We start from the raw sequence: 22,864 nt of genomic DNA on the forward strand, positions 1-22,864 counted from the left end.
CTTTGTAACGCGATTTTTTTACCCACTCGCTGCAGGATCCAATCACAGTTCCGCGGCGGCGGTATCCTGCATTAGCTTGCTAAACCAGCTACGCTCGCTATTTCAGCCTGGTCACTTTGCAGAGTTGGGGAGTTTTGTTTTGCTTGTTGCCTTAGTGTAAACAAATCTCTTTGAGCGACCTTCAAGCGGAGGCACGGCAGTTATTGTTCAAACATTTCGGCTGTGTCGCTGATTTACTTGATTCGCCCGCGCTGCTTGCATTTGAGCGATTAAGTTTAGCCAGCTCCCCCCTCTTTATTTGCCTGGCTAGCGTTAGCCTGCGAGCCTCCATTTGACTCGCGCTGGAGTCTGCTTTGAACATTATTTGTGGGCTTTTTAACTTTAGCGGGCGGAGAAAAGTGCTACATTGTAACGTGTTAATGGAGTTCCCCGGGAACACTCGTGTTACATCGCGAGTTCCGAAGCTAACGTTAGAGGCTGAAGGCAATAATGTTGCTATCGCTGTGCTGAAAGTAAATGCGCGGTGTTATTTGACAGTCTCAGCGAGGGCTGAGATTAGTGAGTCAGCTCTTTGCTCAACTACTGCACGCCACGGTTCGGTTTTCGGGAGCTCGACTCCGTGGAGAAAGGAAAAGTTGGGGCGCCGGTGGATGGGATTGGGAATGCTGCTAATTAGCATTTTACCTCGTGATTTGCCTGGACTCCGCTATTATATGTGGAGCATGGGCTGCTTTTGTCATCCAGAAGATTTTTTTTACTTTGGTCGACTGAGTTCGTAGTCGCCGTGACGATGTTTTACGGTCGTCTGACGTCACGAGTCACAACGCCGGGTAGTTCAGTGGGTCTAGGTCATGTTTAGATGCACCTTAGCATTTAACTCATAACTCATTAGTTTAACACGAGGGAGATGCGCGAGTTCTTATTTGGCCATGCATATCTGGTTGAGTGTTTGTTTTCATACAGTTTTGATGGAATTTCTCTTTATAAACGCAGGTCATTGTTTTATTTATTTCTAATTTGAATTTGTGGATTGCTATCGTGGGGATCGGTAACGTTAATTGTTTGTATTCGATTCTATATCCAGGATTTAGTTTATTAATGGTTCCATTAACAGCTTACAGCAATAACCACTAAACTAACAGTACTGGTGATTACCAAAATCCTTATGTTTTTTATGGTTTAAACAGAGTAGCATGTCTGTGCTTGTCTGTCTATTAGGGCACAATATTGGCATTGAATATTGTAATATTATGATATTAGAAAGAATTTATTATTTTAGATTGATTGGGATGATTCTGTTGGAGAGTATAAGCATAAAATATAAGAAACAATCTACAAGCATATATTAATTTAATAAAGAAAATATATACTATCTAAATAAAAAGCATTTTATTGTTTTCCAATGAGTCAATCTATATTCAGGTATAAAGTAATTGAATAATCTAATCCATAATTATAAATAGTCTCTGTTTTATTAACAATTCAATTAAATTAATCGTTATTTTTTTTTTTTTAAATCAAGTGGTGCTATTTCTTATGCCTGAATGGTTTTAAAATTTTCACAGTTACAAGCCTAAAAAATAATAATTCAGAAAGGCTGTATTGTAATTATAATCTATTAGAGCGATCACGATACTGAAACGATATATTGTGCAAATCAAAAAAAAAGTGCACACTAATATTTAAGTCAGTAATGTGGAACGTTTGCAAAAACGCAAATTTTGCCAAAATTTTGTAGTGTGTTTTGGTTGTTCATTTGCATAACAATGAAGCAATTTAGTAATTCTATGATTAATGTTAACGCACTCATAATGCACTGTTTGTAGTGGTTTTCCATGTCATCTGTACATATAATATTTCAGCATCGATATCACAAAGTTTGCATCCGCAATAGTCACTTTGCAAAGATATGCATGGTTAAGTTGACTTTGCAGTGTCACTTTTACATTTACATTTAATGCATGCACTGTTTATTGTCACATTTATATTTGCTTTGTTGCATGTATCAATGCTTGTAGTTTATGCATAATTCAGTAACACTTTAAGCCTGGTTTATACTTCTGCGTCAAGTGACTGGCGTAACTCACGGTGCAGGCAACGCGCGCAGCTGTGCATTTATACTTCTGCGCGCTGTCTTTGTTGGTCTGCATTAACACTTCCGAAACGTTAGTTGGCAGTGAGGTGTAAATGTTCCCCTGTGTCGAGTTTTGTTCGCTTCTGTTTTGCTTTTCCTGAACACTTCCAGTATGTACAAGTGACTCAAACTCGCTCATTTTGTGGCAGGAACCGGCGGACGTGCAATAACTTTAACTATGAGGTAAACACAAAACAAAACTTTCCATCTGGAGCTCATTCACGGGACTCCACACTTGTAAACAATTGCTCGCACCATTCGCGCGGCTCTCGGTCCTGCCCAGACTCGTCAGCGCTACCAAGCCGACCAATTACAGAGCTTGCACTACGCGTTGTTGCGACTTGTAGTTACATTTTTTGAGAGGTGCACGTCAGCGAAGGTCTATGCGTCAGCGCCGTAACTTACGCTGGCGTTTGACGCAGAAGTATAAATCAGCCTTTAGGGACCAATTCTCACTATTAACTAGTTGCTTATTAGCATGCATGTTATTGAGATATTGGTTGCTTAATAATATTTATAAATCACATGTTCTGTATAATCTTATTCTACATGCCTAACCACACCCAATACCTACATTACCTTAAAAACTATTAATAAGGAGCAAATTAGGAGTTTATTGAAGCAAAAGTCAAAATGGTTTGCCAAGAGCGAGAACTGAACCTTAAAATAAAGTGGCCAAAAAGTCTTTCCAACTGTAACAAAGTACATCAAAAATATATATTGCAATGTCAGATTTTTCCCATATTGTGCAGCCCTATTTTTGTACATCATTCTCATAAACATACCCGAAGACTACTCATCATCATATGTCCAATTATTAAGCAACTGCAAGTACAAGTCTAAAGTATGACATCACATGATTCTTGATACATTTTGAGTCAGAGATGACTTGTGATTCAGCAAGAGAGCTGACTTTCTGATTAATAGTGTAGTTTTTTGAATCGCTGAATGTATGCTTGCCTACTACATTATAGCAAAGTAGCCTTAAGACAAGTAATTTCACTTGGCGGCCAACTTTGAAGCATTCTCTTTGAATTGAGAAACATCAAATTCTCTGAAACTGTTTGCCAAACTTTACACTACATTTTGTGTTTGGAATCACCAATAAAGTTAAACATCAAATGTCCTGTAAGTTTCATTTCTAAAAGTTTGAATCAAACAAAATTGGCATTTTTTCAGGTTGCCCAATTACACTTCTTGTGTAGTCGATCCTCTTAATTGTAGCATGTGCAAGAGACATGTCTCTGTAAACCAATCTGTTTTGCAGAGAATCTAGCTCCACTCTTCATTACTGTACTGTTGTGCTAGTTAACCTTATGAAGGAACCCCAAAAAATGAATATGCGTTTGCTATTTTGGTACTTCTGACAGTGGATAAATGCATACCATACTGTACCATACTTTATGAGTCTTTTGTCAATGAAAGTTAAGTGATGAAACTAACTAGTCACATGATGACAACTAATGTATTATTACATTGATACTACACACATTTATACCAGATTAGTCTTGTGTATGTGATATGGCAAAACGCTAAACACATGCAGGCATTTCTTTCTTTCTTTCTTTCTTTCTTTCTTTCTTTCTTTCTTTCTTTCTTTCTTTCTTTCTTTCTTTCTTTCTTTCTTTCTTTTTACTAAACTAGTCTGCACTGAAAACAGGAGACTTAAACTGGAGAAACAAACAGAGGGCCAACTAAAAAGTAACTTGTGGTTATACAAAGAGTGGCCAACACAAAATACATACATTCCTAATATGCGAGTCCCATCTCACACGCAACACACTACAGTTATATGGTGTAAATACAGCACTACAACATACAAAAGAGAGAGATTGACTTAGAATGTCATGACCATGTGAGCCGCATGTCAATGTGTGAGACTTATAAGGATGTGGCCACCTTTAGCAGCCACAATAGTTGTTTCCATGATTGTATGAACCCTCATAATTGTAATAATAAGAAGAATAAATTAAATATTTCTCCATCCTACCTTTTGTGGAATTAGTTTTCCTATTTGCACACATCATCCTTCTACTAGTTCACACAAACTTGATAAATGACTGGTGACTCACGTAAAAGATAAGTTTCCATTCACTTAACTTCAGAAATACAACCCGCACACTTGCTTTTAAGAGGAGAGAGCAATAGTATTGAAATGATCATGCAGCCAACCACCAAAAAGCTCAAAAAACGCATGTTGTCCTTATATATTCCAGCAGTATGCAAATGCATAACAATTCATGCTGTTGCTTGAGTTAAGAGCACTTCACACTAAAAGGCAAGTATAAGAAGTGATCCTTGACAGTAAAAAATGCAGCAAACAGGTAGCTGTGTGCATTCTGACTGAAATCCCTGGCACATGTAAACATGACATCAGAAAAAAAGATATGAAATAGATTTGAGTGAGTGTGTTTACCTGTGAGGATGATAGACTGGCGGGGAAGGAAAGCGAAATCGGGGAGTGATTGGATGTGCAGTTAACCCAATCGTCTCAGCATTACTTTTAAATATAATTATATGTAATTTTGCCTATAAAAATATTCAGTCACAACAGCAGGAAAATGGTCGCAAAATGTGTCCATTTGGCTGCAGCCTGAAGCCCTGCACAACAATCCACAATATCTGAAAGCAGGACAACAGCAAAGGTTTGCTTTCACTTTCAGATTCACAAACAAGGCATGATCAGACTGCGATGTCAAGTTTGCAGTTATATTGTTTTTATTTGAAAAGTTTTAATTTATGATCATTTTAAATGAAAAAAAAAAAGAAAAAAAAAAAAAAAAAAAAAAAAAATATATATATATATATATATATATATATATATATATATATATATATATATATATATATATATATATATATATATATATATATATGAGATTTTTTAAAGAGGGCCAAAAAACAACGTTGATTGAGGGCTGTGGGCCAAATATATACCAAACGTGTGTGTGTGTGTGTTGAAGTGAATTGTTTATTTTTTCCCCCAATTTCTGTTTAACAGGAGGAAAGATTTTTTTCAACACATTTCTAAACATAATAGTTTTAATAACTCATTTCTAATAACAGATTTATTTTATCTTTGCCATGATGACAACAAATAATATGAGTAATTTCCTAATTTTTTGCTAATTTAAAAAAAATAACTAGAAAAAAAACATAAACGATTCACTTTTACAACAATGGAGTTCAATGCTAATAACACTAATCAAGCTTCTCCTGGCTTTACCTTAATTTGCTCACCGATGTTTTGTGCATTGTCTTTCATCTGTCAAGTGAAAGTACTTGCATTTTTAAAAGTCTGATTAATTTACAGCATTCAGTTGAAACGTTTAATTTTAGTTAGCTTTTTTGTAGCTGAGCAATAAAATAAACAAAATGGTATGTTAAATTCAAAATCACAATCTTTTTTAAAGGCATTTACCTCAACCATCATTCTGCATCTCTTTTTAAATGGGATGGTGGGCCAAATCAAAGGTTACCATAGGCCAACTTTAAGGCCCTACTTTGGGCATTTCTGTTTATATAGGTTACCAACAGTTTCCAATGGTTTAAAACAATTTTTGTGGATGTATTATTTTTGGATGTTGCCTGTTGTGTTAAGTTTCCTAAGCAAGAAATAGCAAAAAACACTCTTTTATGCAAAGCAATAGGAACAGAGCCAAACCAAACCTAAATTTATTGTTGCACCCATAGAAAATAGTAAATAAACATTTAGTTTAGAGCAAAGAGTGATATGGGATACATTTTTCTTTGAATTTGTTTCTGTATTAGAACAGGTTCTTGGTTTCGGAAGCCTTTTGATTTCCTCCATTGGTGGTTTATAAGAAATTATCTGCTTGAATGGCCAATCTTGGAGCCTGTAGACTGACAGCCGGTGTTCACCTCAGATTTGCATCAGTGCTGCTCAGAGCTGCAGTCGTGCAACTCAGCCTGTTGGACCAGTAGTTCAGTTCATGCTAGCTTTGTTACCCAGCTCTTACATCATGCTGACACATTCCACAGTAGGGCTTGTGTGGTGAGCAAACGCTCCCACAGCCCAATGTAAGAGTAATACAGCCATTACTTTAATTAGTTCAGGTAGTGAACAATGCATCGCATTAGAGTTTTTATGTTAAATAATTCAAGAAAATGACTGCAGTTTGTATTGATAATTAAATAAAGACAAGTGTTAAGAAATAAAATTGAAATAAACGTTAATATATTTGATAAACTTTGCAAAAATAGACAAAAAAGAGCTCAGTAGAAATAAAAAAAAAAACTTTAGAATTTTAACTATACATTTACCGGCCACTTTATTAGATACACCTGTCCAACTGCTTGTTAATGCAAATTTCTAATCCACCAATCACATGGCAGCAAGGCAATGCATTTAGGTATTTAGACATGGTCAAGACGATCTTCTGCAATTCAAACCGAGCATCAGAATGGGGAAGAAAGGGGATTTAAGTGACTTTGACTGTGGCTTGGTTGTTGGTGCCAGACGGGCTGGTCTGAGTATTTCAGAAACAGCTAATCTACAAGGATTTTCAAGCACAACCATATCTAGGGTTTACAGAGAATGGTCCGAAAAGAGAAAATATCCAGTGAGCGGCAGTTCTGTAGGCGCAAATGCCTTGTTGATGCCAGAGGTCAGAGGAGAATGACCAGACTGGTTCGAGCTGATAACTTAAATAAACACTTGTTACAACCGAGGTATGCGAGAGAGCATCTCTGACACACAACATGTCCAACCTTGAGGTGTATGAACCACAGCAGCAGAAGACCACAACGGGTGCCACTTCTGTCAGCTAAGAACAGGAAACTGAGGCTACAATTCGCTCAGGCTCGCAAAATTGGACAATAGAAGATTAGAAAAACATTGGCTCTTCTGATGAGTCTCGACTTCAAAATTTGGCATCAACAACATAAAAGCGCGAATCATTTCAGAGTGGTTTCTTTAACATGACAATGAGTTCATTCACTGTACTCAAATGGCCTCACAGTCACCAGAACTCAATCCAATAGAGCACCTTTGGGATGTGCTGGAATGCGAGATTCGCATCATGGATGTGAATTCTACAAATCTGCAGCAACTGCGCAATGCTATCATGTCAATTTGTACCAAAATCTCTGATGAAAATTTCCAGTACCTTGTTTAATCTATGCCACAAAGGATTAAGGCAGTTCTTAAGGCAAAAGGGGGTCCAACCCGATTATAGTAAGCACCTAATAAAGTGGCCGGTGAGTGTATATTTATTTAAGAACAATTAGTTATGATGACTTAGTACTTGAATAAAAAAAATTGAATAACAAATAAAAAAAAATGAAATTACAAAATATTTAATGGTTATTTATTAATACTAGTAAGTTGAATAATTCAGCACAAGCAAATTAGAAATATGAAAATAGGACTAAAATAACAAATAATTTATAAATGGGAATAAAATATAAATAATAATAAAAATACAAATAACTTAAAATTGTTAACACTTTAAACTCAAAAAGGTTCAAACTAATATTTTATATCAGCTCTTAAAGGATATTTAATTCAAGAAATCAATACATACTGCGGTAGTTTTAAACAACACTCCAAAGTTGTAAATAGGTCAAAAGTCTGCAGTGTGGCATTAAAAATATTAGCAGTTAAACCGAATCTTCAGCAATACTCGGCACATTTTTTTGTCTAAAAGCATGTAGTTCCTTTTGTAGGAGAAGCTTTTATGACATTTAGTAATAGTAGAAGCCTAATTATTTAGCCAATGTTTTCTGTCAGCCAAAACTGTCAAAATGCAGTGATGTGGTAAGACGTGTTCCCATAAAAACTGCTGTGTGGGTGTGCCTGTAAACCGGCAGGACTCACAGACCGAGCATGCGTGTCTAGGTCTCTGTGGCTTAGCGGCATTCACGCATGGCAATCTAAATATGGCATATCTACCAGTGGATGCCATAGTCACGTGACCTCCGTCTGCCGGCGGTGAGCTGGAGAGAGAGAAGCGTTAGTTCTCTCTCTCACACACACACACACACACACACACACACACACACACACACACACACATATTCAACCCAGAAATCAGGATTTCATCCCAGATCAGCTGACCTTCGGACTACCTCCACTGATTGAGGTTTTCCATCACAGTGAATCACAGCCTGATTGTTGAACTTTGGTCTTCCTGCAAAGTGCGTTTGGTTTCGCCACGGTCGCAGGGCAGCCTGACTGTCACGCATGCTCAACAGAAGCTTGAAATGAAGAGAAATTTGTCACGAGGCTGTTTGATTTTCACGCCACCGTGACAAGATGCAGTCTGTCAGTTACAGGGATGATCATATGAGCCACTATCAAATCACATCAGTGTCAAATGGCATCGGATTGACATGCAGTACAAATACAAGCACTAAAAATCATTGGCTGCAACAAATAAATGAATAAATCACAGAGATACTAACGCGAGACCCTCATTTAGTAAGTGTATTTTACCATGGACGCGGTAGCTGGGCCTGTAAGGATTACTGTAACCAAATTAAGCCTAATTAGGAGAAAGCTGGAAAATGATGACCTTGTCTGGCTTGATTAGGTTAGACGACGGCCGAATGGGAACATGCCTGCTCTCGCTTTCTCTCTACCTTTCATTCAGTTCTGCTCGGGTCCTTTTTTTCAGTCGCGGCTCAAATTACGCTGGGAGCAAAGGGCATGGAGGAAACCAGGTCTGCCAAGATGACATTGCTGCTCACATTCAACAGTAATGTACTTCTGTGAGGGGTGCTGTTTGGACGATGTATCAGCTGGTTTTTGTCTGAAAGGTTTAGTTAAAACCAATGAGAACAGACTTGAGTTGGAAAATAGCTCGGTATGATAGTAGGGTAGGGGCTATGATCATTTTATTTGATGTATGAATGATATTATTTTTATGGTAATGATATACTTCACAACATAGATATTTGACTCGTTAGTTATTACAGAAAAGCAACAGAAAGGGTTAGAATTAAGCCATTTTCTTTTGTGAAGTATTATTATTTTATTTTAGTTTATTTGGAGCTCGTTAAATATAGTAGCGGTGCACAATATTAAATTCTCAGATTTTTTTAATGTTCCTTTTGGCTGAGCTCACAGTTATATCTTTGCCTTTTTTGTGTTTTTGAGATGTTTATTCACAGGTTAATTTACCAAGTCATGTTTGAGATTTTTATTCCTGTAAGTTAGGGCTGGGCCGATAAACGGTATATCGAATCGCAATAAAATTGATGTCAATAAAAATAAGCTTTGAATTTTTTAAAAATTCTATATTGATCTACGAGCCAATCACATAGCAGAAATATGCATCAATGGGAATCGTATGCTGTGTTAATACCAGATGCATAAGAAGCATCAAGCGCGAAAGATTGACACGAAGACATCCAGCAGCGCAATTGACGCGATTCGCACAAGTGAAGCTGCATGAGTTGACGCGTATCAAGCGAATCATTCAAGTTGGAAAATCTGAACTTCCGCATACATTCGTGCCACATTAACCAATCAGGAGCTTTCTCTTGTATGGGTGTGATTATGATGTACCGCCTGTTGTTGGTGTCCCAGGGAAAAATCCTCTGCCGACATTGGATAACACATTCATCAAACTGGTCAGTCGGAAGCACCACTGAAAGGTTCCATCATCCAGGTATAGGTTTTGGTGGAGTTGATGAACTCACAGAGCTTGGTGCACCTCAGAATCAATCTAGTGCACTCAGACATGGGTCCAAATGAATCGACTCTATTATTCAGCCTTCCTTAAACAGCTATTTTCTCAGTAAAATGCATGTTAGCCATTTAGCAGCGAAGCTAGAGTCACCAGGCAGATAGAAGCCCTGCCCATGACGTGAATCAGTGTCTATTGTGAATCAGATTTGATATGCAAATGAAGTGGATTTGACGTGAATAAAGCGAGTAAACTCAAAATGTTTACACGTCCATTTACACGTGAATAGCACGCACGTTCCGCGTCTAGTGTGAACACACCATAATATAAACACACTTTAATGCGTCATATGGTGCAAAACGTTCAACTCGCACTAATTAATTTATGCGTATCGCACTGCAGGATATCTATTCGTGTCTTTGCATTGACTTAACATGTAAATCCCTCGTGTTGGACGCGTCATCCGCATCTGGTGTGAAAGGAGCATTATGCTGTGTTCACACCAGACGCGGAACGTGCGAATAAATCGCAGCGTGAACATTTGAGTTGACTCGCTTCATTCGCGCATCAAATTTACTTCAACAGACACGGATTCGCGTGATGGGCAGGGCTTCTGTCTGCCACTCTAGCTTTATTGCTAAATGGCTAACTTGGATTTTTTGAAGAAAATAACAGTGTTTATGTGTTTTATAAAGGCTGAAAAACAGCGTCGATACGTTTAGGGTCTTGTCTGAGTCTACTACATCCTTGCAGAGGTGCATCCAGCTCTGTGAGCTCATAAACTCCTCCAGAAACTGAACCTGGATGATGGAGGCTTTCAGCGGTGCTTCTGACTGAGCCGAGCCCAGTTTAATGAACTGTTGTTGGTGTCAGCTGGATGATTTCCCCTGGGACACCATCAACAGGTTCTACGTCACAATCACGTCCCCACAAGAGAAAGCTTCTGATTGGTTAACGCGGCGCGAATGTCCGCTGAGCTTCAGATTTTTGAACTTAAGAGATTTGTGCGCTATTTGCGCGTATCGCGCCACAGGATGTCTATTCGCACGTTTGCATTGACTTAACATGTAAATCACTCGCGATTGATGCGCGTTCTCGTCTGGTGTGAAGGCAGCATTAGAGTAATTAAATCTTTGGCAACTAAAGTATTGTAAGAAAATTTTATGTCATTTGATGAACCTTCTAATTTTTGTGGCTTCAGTCATTGTTGGGGTACTCTTTTAAATCTGAAAGCTTTAACAATTCATATTCAAATACATATCCGTATTGTTCAATATGGAATATTATTATCGAGATTGCATTTTTGCCACTTCTCCCAGCCCATACCGTAAGTGTTAGTGTCTAACAACAAGGCAAATCAGACTTATAATTGCATGACCTGAATTGATTCTTTGCTTCTAGGTAAAGCAAATATTGTTTTCCTCAAGTTTATATATTAGTGTAACAGAGCAGCCCCTGAATAAATTTCTGATGTGACCGGTACTCCCAGTGGGAGGCTGTGATATTGTAAAGAAAAAGGATTAATAGAGCAGATACTGTATGATTGGAATCACATTTAATAAGTCAATAACATTATGTATATAATGTTACCAATAGATCAAACAAGACTAAGCATTTTATAACATATCTTCATTTTATTTGTGTATTTTGCTTTAATTTTCCTATTCTTATGTGAGTCTGTCATGTTAACGGGTGGACATTAGGGCCTAGGGGAGTCAGTTAGTCGGTAGAGGTTGTAATGCTACACAAGTTACTTTTGAACTTACTTATATTGTACACAGAGTTATTCTGTACTCACATTCACAGTTTCAAGTCAGTAATCCAAAACTACATCTTGGGTAAAAGGTTCATCTTCACAGGTAAAAGTTCACCTCAGATTGCTGACCTGATGTTGCTTTAAGCTCACCAATCAGCTCTTACCTCAGTCTTTCTGGCAGCATCTAGATCAGGCTCATGCACACTGCATGTGAGTTAGCCATGCCTACTTATTTACATGTCGCACTATACATTGAATTTAAAAAAATTCTAATATGGTTGACAATTTATTCTGCAATAATAAATCAAGATATATACCATTATATCACCTAGCTCTAGTATGATTAGTAAGGTTGTCAGTGTGTTAAATTTGAGAAATAATTCACCCGCCCCCCAAAAAAGAAAAATTGCTGTTAATATACTCCTCCTCAAGGCCAAGCTGAGCTGAAACTGGTCTTCTCTTCAGTGATTCATATAATGCAAGTCAATGCCTGCTAGCACGTTGGAAGTCGAATAAAACGTAAACAGGCAAAACAAAACGAATACCCTATGGCTAATCACAATACATTGAGGTTTTATAACGTGAAATTATCAGTCTGTGCAGGAAAAAGATTATTTATACAATAATTACCATGTTGAATCTATTTTATCCCTTTTTAAGATTTAAGATAAGTCTTTTGTGTCTCCCGAATGTGTCAGTACAGTTTCATTTCAAAACACCCATCAGATTATTTATTATACATTTCAGAATATTGGATTTTCTGCTTTGAACACAGAGTGACTGTTTTTGTTGCCTGTGCCTTTAATGCTAGTTCTCCCTGCCCACCGTTCCAACATGCCTGTCTGAGTATCCCTCAGTCTGTGCCTCGGCTGTGTCAGATAAGCAGCACAGTGACAGACTTGAAGGAAGCAGATCTCGCGTAACATTTGTAAAAACTATCCCAATGATTATTTGATGTATTTTTTGTGGAGTTAATTCAAGCCTTTCTGCAACGATGAGTCACACACAATGTTGTTAAAGTTCATACATAGACACTATTTGTGCACAGCAAATGTGACAGGGTACATGTTAATATCCATATGTTAATGTACAAAATAATCCTGATTTAACGTCCACAAAGCAGGATTGAAGCGTCTTCTTTTTATTAATTGTACTGAGGTAACAACAGTGGTGAGGTATTAAAGAGATTTTACTGACTTTATCACAAACATACACTGTTTTAAAAATGTTTTAAATTTTTGATCACATTTAATGATTGATGATTACAGTGAGCTGAACAGATCTTTTAATCCCAGTTGCTTTGCGCATGTTCTGTCTTGTTGATATGTTCATGTATGTAGACTGTGGGCAGGGAAACCGCACCCCTACGTCATGTTGCGGTCGGCCTCAAAATGGGAGGGATTTGATCCTATTTTAATGTCAAGAAATTAAACAAAGAGACTTATTGTATTTATATCACCGCAATATACAGTACACATCTTACAAAAGATGATGTTCATCATAGGTGCCCTTCAATGATTCACAAATGGGAGCAAACTCGCATGTAAGCTGATCCTGTTTCTTTTCAATGAAGGGGGAATTTTCAAAGGAAATGTAAGATTGTATGTGCAATCAGAATTGGGACTAATACAGATTTCATGCAGAGTAGTCAGCATATAAAGTAGATCAAAAAAGTTTTTCAAGACAGGACTTTTTAGAACTTGAATCAACTTTAAAGCTCCACTTTACGTTGACTACTGTATATGATTGATATATCGTCAATGCACTGAGTGCAGTTTTGCGAGGCTGTGGATTTAATGTTTTAATTAGGGTGATGGTGACGATTTTTCCACCATTATCCAATGTGCGATAACACTGGTAATATCATTATCATAAAGCATAGGATGCTTTTAAATAGCTTCTAAATTTGCCACACTATTTAATTACTTTCACTTTCGAATTACTGACAATCGGGCATCAATTGCTTGTATCGACAGCAACAAAAGAGTACAGTAACAAACTCACTTGTATTATCATGACTTTATGGTCAGATCTTTTGGTCTGGTGCTCGGTAGAGGCTCCAAATTAAATATTTTTTTTCTAAAACAGCCTGTCATGGACTTACTCTGTCTTAGTGGAGGTGATGCAGTGGGCTTAATACCAATAATGCAGACTATAGCATTGTGAATAATGTTTTTTTATTATTTTTTTTTTTGCACAGACCCTATAGCAGGGTGTCCAAACTCAGTCCTGGAGGGCTGGCGTCCTGCATAGTCTAGCTCCAACTTCCTTCAACACCTATCTGGAAGTTTCTAGAACAGCTAGAAAGGGCCTGATTAGCTGGTTTAGGTGTGTCTACTTGGGGTTGGAACTAAAGTATGCAGGACACCGGCCCTCCGGGACCGAGTTTGGACACCCCTGCCCTATAGTTTCACTTTAAATGCATCACAAGAGTCACAAGTATTTATTTTGTTTCGCCTGTATTTGCTTTTTTCACATTGACTGACTTACATTTTAGTTAATTTGTTAACATCTTAAATATCCCTTTTTTTGTAATTACTATTATTTCTTTTGCATGATTAAGCTGTTTATGTATCCTCTCCATGTGCGTCTAATTTAAAGCAAAACAAAAATGATTTCAGCGATTGTGTCTGTTACTCCTGAACCGATGCTGAATGCGAGTTTAGGAGCATGTTGCCAGGGTAACAGCGGGTAGACGGGCCTGAGGCCTCGCGGTGACGGATGAGCTGAGTTATAATGGCTGGGTTCATTCCACTCACCGCTTCCTCTCTCAGACATACCGTCCTTGCACAGAGTCTGACCCAGGATTGCTGCACACATCTCTCTCAACTCCCCACTTCTGCCTAATGAGCCCGCTGTGTGTGTGTGTGTGTGTGTGTGTGTGTGTGAGTGTCTCCATGATGGCTCTCAGACTGTTCCAAATGCGCTGTCTTTCTGTTGCACATTAGTTTAGTCCAAATAGCTTGGAGTATTTGAAAATATTGTCTATTAGGACATTGAAAATGGCTCGGGTTGTGTTGCTTTGTAGCAGTTCTTTTTGCCTATTTTTCGTCTTTTAAATAATTAGTTTTATTGTGAGCCATAGTTTGTAATTAGGATGCAATGATTATACATTTTTGGTTGTATCATTATAGTCAGAGGAATAATCACAGTGTCACGGTTATCACGATTGTTATGCATTGACTAATTTTAAAACACTACTAGTTTACAAAATCAGATCAAAACTCCTTATTTCAAAGTGTTATTTATTGCAGCCCAGTAACCAAATAATACAGCCCAACATAATATTAAAAATAAACAAAAGTCAAATTCTCTTTTTTTTATTCAAAAGCGTTTTTGCCATTTAAACATAATAATCTTACAATGAAAATAAATCACACAACAATAAATAAATAAATACATAATTAAATACAAATTTAAATAAATAAATAAAAATAGCAAGCCGTGCACTTCAATTGGAAATAGTGAACTTGTGTGCACAAAAGGCGGGATATGTGAACGGCGCTTAGTGATCAGCTTTATCCATTGTTACATCAGCCTGTAATCCAGTGTGCGTGGGTATTCGCCTTGGTGTACAAGCTCAGAACTTAAACTAGACTTTAAACTTTTACGATTAATTAACCGTGATTAATAAAAGCTCCGTTAATAGTGAAACTGGTTGCATCCCTATTTGTAATGCACCATTAAATTAACGAACACACAAAAGATATTACTACAAATAAAACATAATACATATAATTCTGAAAAATACATAAAGAAAATTCTGTCATAATTTACTCATCCTTTACTTTTTTAAATATTTCAGTGCTGTTTGAGGTTAGAAATCAGTGACATTTAAGTTCCATAGTACTGTATTTAATGTTTCCCAGTACTGGGTCGCAGCTGGAAGAGCATCTGCTGTGTAAAACATTTGTTGAATAGGTTGGTTCGTTCCGCTGTGGCAACCCCTGATAAATAAAGGGATTAAGCTGAATTAATATATTTATTTTTCCTAAACTCTGCATGTCAATGGTTACAGACTTCCTACATTCTTCAGTATATCGTTGAAAAAAAAAAAAAAAACTCTAACAGGCATGGAGTAAGTATATATAAAAATATATAACTATTAATCGTTTTATTTGATAATAAACACACAAATCATAGTTGTGTGAAAACAGGAGTTCAGAATATATCTGCTAATTTATTTATTTATTTTTTTGGATATGTTTAAACAAACTGTGCAGTTCAATACCTTGGTCAGTGACCTTTGTTTTGTTTATATAATAGATTGCTCATTATGTAGCATATATGTAGATTTCAGCTATCTAAAAAGTTTTATACAGTGTCTGCTTCTTTAAATATAAATTTTAACTAGATTTCTAATGTAAAGTAGGTTTTCAGTATGTTGATGTTTTAATCTTGTCTGTCTTTGAATGACGGAGCCTATAGAAAAGAATAACTGGACATGAATTCCATGTCAAAGAAGGTGGTGAATGACACCACATAACCCATTTGACAACATTCATTAGGTGATATGAACTATCAATGTTCTAACAATTATATAGTTAAATAGTAACGTATTATAAACTGATTAAAGTAATAATAACAATTTAATGTTTTAGTTGCATTTTTATTTTGTACTGTTTTGTTCCAAGTCAGTTATTCTAATTAATAAGCTCACTCTAGCAATGAAAAAAGTAGAGTGAAATATGTATGTTTATTAAATGCACAAGCAGACTTTCGGTTCGGTACGCTTTACAAACCAAACGATTCAGACTAATATCTAAAAAGATAAAAGAGAATAAGTGTACAAAATTTGATGTTTTCAGTGCAACAACACTCAACAAGGCATCCCACATGACGTGACAGGCAACATGCTGCCTTTTCTGCCCACCTCCAAACACTATTCCAGTCAGGCAAACGCTGCACTAGCTCGCAAAATGGCTATAACGTTAATGTCATCCTCCTATAACCAACAGCTAGTCTGGCGTTTGAACACACTTTGGTTTCGGTACATTTATAGCTGTGGATATGAGACAGGGCTCGAAATTGCGACCGTTTTGGTCAAAATAAATTTAGGAATGCATAAAATACATGTCGTGCGACCAGTTTTCACAACAAAATGTTCACCACGTGTGCGTAATTAGTAGGATTTTCACACACTTTGCACCTGAAAACGCCAAACGCAGCACTTAGGAATGGTTTAAAACAGTTGACATGTCAACTTGCAGTAATTAAAGCCTGCAATGCTTGCCCCGACTTCAAGCTCTTCTTATTGGCCCACTGCGCTAGAACAGAATGCGAATGGATTGGTTAATATTAGCTGTCAACCACTCAGTTGCAATGACAGGGAGCTATAGCCGTCTGGATATGAGAGAATGAAAACAGATTTAGTTTTAGAAACCACATAAAGTTACAAATAATGGCTCATCTGATTAGTTATCATGTAATGAATGTCAATCCAGCATTTACACTTTTCAAAGAGTGGATAAAAGACTTTCAGTGGTTAAAGTCCGCTATGAAAATGACTAAAGCATTCAATAGAAAGCCAGTGGGACAGAGTTTTCAGGTAACAATCACTGAATCTAAGCATTTTAAGCATAAGATGTTTCTCGTTATTTAATCCTTCATTTAATCATCACGATGCTGTCAATCGTGTGACTGACACCGCATTCACCATCGCTAACGAGCATGCATTCACTAAAACTAATATTGCAGCTCATGAAAAGACCGTTACTGCTATTAAGATGACGTATGCAAACAATAAGTCATATGTCAATATCAACTGTGCAATATCAGACACAGTCTGTGAGAACACAGCACAATTATTATTGTTAACTTATAATAGGGCCGGTACTTGAAATCAGAGAAATCCTCTGGCTTTTTTCTTTTTTTGCTTTATCGAAAACATACTGGACCGAGACACTACTGCTTTGCTTTATACACAGTTAAAGTATGGTGCATTCGTTTTATTTAAAGTTTGTGCTGGACATTATTGAGAATACAGAACTGAAGCTTGACCATACAATGTTAAATTGCAATTCAAATCGCAATATCAATGAGTAAAACTTTTCATTAAATAAGAAAATCAAATGTTCCTATAACAACATGCGCGCGCACGCACACACACACACACACACACACACAAAAGTATGTCACAATTAAACAAATTCAAAACGTACAGATCATCGTTTATGCTGTTTTCCATAAAATTGCATAAAGCTCAAATTTGTATTTATTTGCTCATTTTTAGAGACGAAATTTAGTGTAATGCCTTTGAGCTTCATAATTAAAAAACAAATTTTTTTTTTGGTCATTTAAGAAAAACTTTAATATTAATAGTTGTGATAAATTTGGTTTGTTGGGTTATAATTATGATTGGAAATTTCCGTACCATTATATCTGCGAACATGGAAATACAGAAACTTGTGGACATGGCAACGATGTAAAATAACATGATTAAGACAATGTTTTAAAATCAGAGTTGAAAATGAAACCTTAAAGAACTGCGTACGGATTTGACTTTTGTTGCTATCCTTTATCTGTTTTTATTTAGAGATGCGTTTTATTAAAACTGTAGTGTCTGTTTTTTTTTTTTTTTTTTTTTTCAATTGTACTACATTGGTTTCATTTCTATAGGGAAATGTACAGATGCAAACCGACAAGATTTGGTATAGAACCAACCCAATTTGACATCATTTTGCTCTTATATAAATACATTGATTTCCTTAAGGACTCTACTAACAACTTGAAGGGTTTAAGCTCTAAATACGCTAAAACGTGTTGTGTCTGAACCGTAGAAGTGGTTTGAGAGGCACTTTGCCAGACCTCAGCTGCGATTACATTCGCTTTTAAATCGAAGGAAGGTTTAAGGGCAGGCGAAAGGTGTGTTACTGATCCCTGTGCTGAATACGTTGGTCTGCACTTACAAGCGAGACGCTCCTTCTCCACTCAAGTATGTATTGATTTGACTTTGGCTGGTGACATTATGTTATTGCCACAGATTTACTGTGAAGGTTGCCATACTCAAACTGCCTCACTACTAAGATAATAGAGGTCACGTAGGCTCTGCTAAGAGCAAATATACTGTTGCTGAAGGTTGAATACAAGTTAAGCCTGATCTACAGCATCTGTGGCTTACCATTGATTAGCTCAAAATAATTTTGACTCTTTAAAAAGAAATGAGGTGAGACATTTACAATGCAAGTGTCAGTGACTTTTGCAGGATCTGAAGCTTATAATTTAGTAAAATCACTTGAATTAGTTTATTAAACATTCCATATCATTAGAGCTGTTTAAAGGGTGTCTATTATGCAAAAAATGACTTTTATAAATGGTTTAAGCACAGTTATGTGGTGACTGTGTGTGTGTGTTCCATGTTTTAATCACACTTCTTTAAAACACTGCAAAAACACTTTGATTGACAACCTCCCTTTGTACATGTTAATAGGGGTGGGGATCTGGGGTTATTGTTCCCTCATTAGCATAGACAGACCTGAGTGAGAAGCAGCCGTCCAAAATTAGTGTTTTCAGATTATACCTGCTGAAGATGTCAGCGACAGAGAATTATAAATGTAAAGTTTTATGCTGTGTTCACACCAAATGTGGCATGCGCGGATAAATTAGCTATTCATGCCTAAATAGACGCGTGAGCATTTTCAGTTTACTTGCTTGATTCGCGCCTCAAATTCACTTCATTCGCGACTCAAATTCACCTCACAACAGATGCGGATTTGCGTCATTTGCAGGGCTACTGTCTGCCTGGTGACTTTAGCTTTCTTGCTAAATGGCTAAGATGGATTTTATTGAGAGAATATCTGTGTTTATGTGCTTTATGGAGGCTGAAAAACAGCATTAATTTGTTTGAAGCCGTGTCTGAGTTCACTAGATCCTTTCAGGGGTGAACCAAAGCTCTGTGAGTTCATTAACTCCTCTAGAATCTTAACCAGGATGATGGAGCCCTGATAGTCCCTTTATTAATCCGGGGTCGCCACAGCGGAATGAACCGCCAACTTATCCAGCAAGTTTTTACGGATGCCCTTCCAGCCGCAACCCATCTCTGGGAAACATTCACACACACACTCATACACTACGGACAATTTAGCCGTGGGGAAACCGGAGCACCCGGAGGAAACCCACGCGAAGACATGCAAACTCCACACAGAAACACAACAGCACTTCCTACTGCGCCACTCCCTCGCCTGATTTTAAATAAGATTTAGTAAATACAGTATGCTCATGTATTACAAGTCAGAGATTTCTGAATGAAGGGTGGATTACTTGATTTTAAAATAATTGAAGGTAGCACATCTACTATCTGTGATTATTTATTGAACATCATTGGTAAATAACTGAAATTAAATCACACATTGCCTAAAACGGACACTGACTTTTTTTGTAAAAAAGTGAAAATAAGTAGTTTTTCACTTTTGGAAACTATTTTCAGTGTTTTTTATATTAAAAGTAATTAAGCAGCATCTCTTCTAAATAAAATAACTTGCATATCCTGAAAATAATATTTTAAACAATGCAATTCTTGCATCTTCTGTAAACAAATATTTTAATGAAAATAATTATTTGAATGTAATAGAAAATATGCCGACTCTAGGCTTCTCTGGTGCAGTTTACAACCTCATTGTCAATTTAGTGCAAAATAAGGTTCAAGAATGGGTCCATCATCTTACTTGACCATAGATCATGTGGTTGCGAAGTGAAAGCAGAAGAATAAATCAGCCTCAGACTTTAAAGGCTGATTTATAGCTCTGCATCGAGTGATTGGCATGACCCACTATGCCTGCCTTGCACATAGCGTTGAATTGGTATACTTTAGCATGCTGTTTTTATTGCTCCATAGTAACACTTCCGAAATGCTAGCTGGCAGTGGGTTTATATGTTCATCTGTGTCGAGTTTCTGTACGGCGGTTTTTCTTTTTCTGAATGCAACCTTAATGTGCAAGAAGCTAAATCTTGCTCATTCAGAGGCGGGACCAGGCAGACATGCAACAACTTTAATCATAAGGTAAACACAAAATAGCTCCTGCACGGATTGTCCTGCAGCTCTCTGTGCCACCCACGCATGTCAACGCTACCAAACCAACCAACCACAGGGTTTGCGCTACACGTCGTCGCAACATGTAGTAACATTTTTGAGAGGTGTGTGGGTATGCAACCGCATGAAGGCTGCGCTGGACCTGAGCTGGACCATACCTATGCTCTCGATATTAATTAGCCTTAACAGAGTAGGCTCATGTTCGAGATAAGGTTTTGAATTTCGATTTTGATAATTTTTTTATTAATCGTCCAGCCCTAGTATAGCTTTACAGTAAACATTTATGAACATATTGAGGCATCAGAGTTTTTGGTGAACAGACTGTTATCATAACATCATTAACACTTGACAGACTGTGTTCACACCAGACGCGGAACGCGCGGATAAATCGCTCTATTCACGCGTAAATAGACGCTTGAACATTTGAGTTTACTCGCTTCATACGCGCGTCAAACCCCGCTTCATTCGCGTGTCAAATTCACATCAGAACAGACGTGGATTCGCGTGATGGGTAGGGCTTCTGTCTGCCCGAAGACTCTAGCTTCATAGCTAAATGGCTAACATGGATTTTATGAAGAAAATAACAGTGTTTATGTGCTTTTATGAAGACTGAAAAACAGCGTCGATATGTTTAGGGTCGTGTCTGAGTCCACTACATCCTTGCAGAGTTGCATCAAGCTCTGTGAGCTCATAAACTCCTCCAGAAACTGAACCTGGATGACGGAGGCTTTCAGCGGTGCTTCTGACTGAGCCAAGCCGACTTTGATGAACTGTTGTCGGTGAAGGCTGGAGGATTTCTCTCGGAATACCGATAACAGGTTCTACGTCACAATCACGCCCCCACAAGAACAAGCTTCTGATTGGTTAACGCAGCGCGAATGTACGCTGAAGTTCAGATTTTCGAAATCGAGAGATTCGCGCGAAACGCTCGTTAAGCGCATCTAACACGCAAAACTCTCAATTCGCCCCGCGCCATTCGCACAATTTGCGTCATTCGTGCCGTCAGATGTCTATTCGTGCGTTTGCATTGACTTAACATGTAAATCACTCGCGCTTGACGCGCGTCTGGTGTGAACGCAGCATGAAAGGACGAACAGAAATCTCTCAGATTCCATTGAAAATATATTTTTCCATTGGTGTTCTGATGAATTAATTCCTTTGGTTGTGGAAAGGCAGGAAAGTTGAGAGTTAGTTAATGATCAAATTGTAATTACAAACAAATTTTAACACCCACATTTGTGTTTACATTTGTGGCTGTACTACAAAAGCAAGTCCATTTTAACATTTTTAACAACCAATTGGCCCCATTCACTTTCATTAAAAGCACCTTAGCACTTTCTTATCCTGCAAACTAGGTTGTTCTGTACACATTCTAGACTGCATTAAGTTAATTATGTTCCCTTTTCCTGCTCCATTTGTTCACCAGTGGATTGTGACCCAGTCAGACTCTACTTATTCCAGAAAGAATGGCCTTTTGCCACAAGAACATGAATTGATCATGCGCAAGCAACCCACAAGTAGTTCACCCACTTTAAAGCACTTCCTAGATGCCCAGCATGGTATCGGCATGATCTCGGTGATGGAATGCAGCAGGTTTTTCCACGTTACCAACGAGATCTGACTGGTTTCACGCTGCTGGGTGCTCTTAACCCAATTAATGAACCTGATAAATGAAAGTTAGCAATGCCTTCTCCCTACCAATGAAGCAAATCTCAAGGTCCTGGTGTCGTCAAAGGATATCGATGTGCTTTGAGTGAGTGAGTGTGTGTGTGTGTGGAAAGAGGATGGTGTTCTTTTCACCGCTGTCTGGAGGTCTCTGTACGCTGGAGCCCAGCGTGTGCCTGGCAGCAGACCCAGAGTGTAATCCTTGGCATTGAGTGTGGCCTGGCACCCGTTCAGAAAGCCACAGTTAGAGTGGTGGGGGGGCCCTACTTTAAGAAATGCCAAGTCGAAGGAAGGAAACAATGATCACAGGGCAGGTTAACCCAGGGTGGCCACAAGTTGAGCTTGAGGTTAACGCTGCCAAGAGACGCGGCGCGGCTTCGCTTTCGCTTCATTAAAGAGATGTATGCAAGGCCTTCCTGTCCACGTTGTAATGTCGGGTCAAGTAGTGGTCAACTACACATTACTGTACTGTGTAAAAAAAAAAAAGACCACAGAGACCCCCGCTCAGATTTTAAGCACTTCAAGATTGCTTCCTTTTCGCTTATGGAGACCCTTGACCAAACACGTCAATCTGTGTTAAAGAGCAGATTGAGGTCTGTTTTTTTAGTTTAGTGTCTGGTTTTTTTAAA

The 22,864-nt window shown here is 37.8% G+C and overlaps 1 protein-coding gene across 8 annotated transcripts in view; it reads left to right on the forward strand.

The window, feature by feature from the left end:
• The window catches only part of ncoa2 (nuclear receptor coactivator 2), a 207,566-nt gene that overhangs the window by 2,641 nt on the left and 182,061 nt on the right, over positions 1 to 22,864 (forward strand).

The sequence above is a fragment of the Danio rerio genome, chromosome 24, assembly GCF_049306965.1.
Source record: "Danio rerio strain Tuebingen ecotype United States chromosome 24, GRCz12tu, whole genome shotgun sequence".
Classification (NCBI taxonomy): Eukaryota; Metazoa; Chordata; class Actinopteri; order Cypriniformes; family Danionidae; genus Danio; species Danio rerio.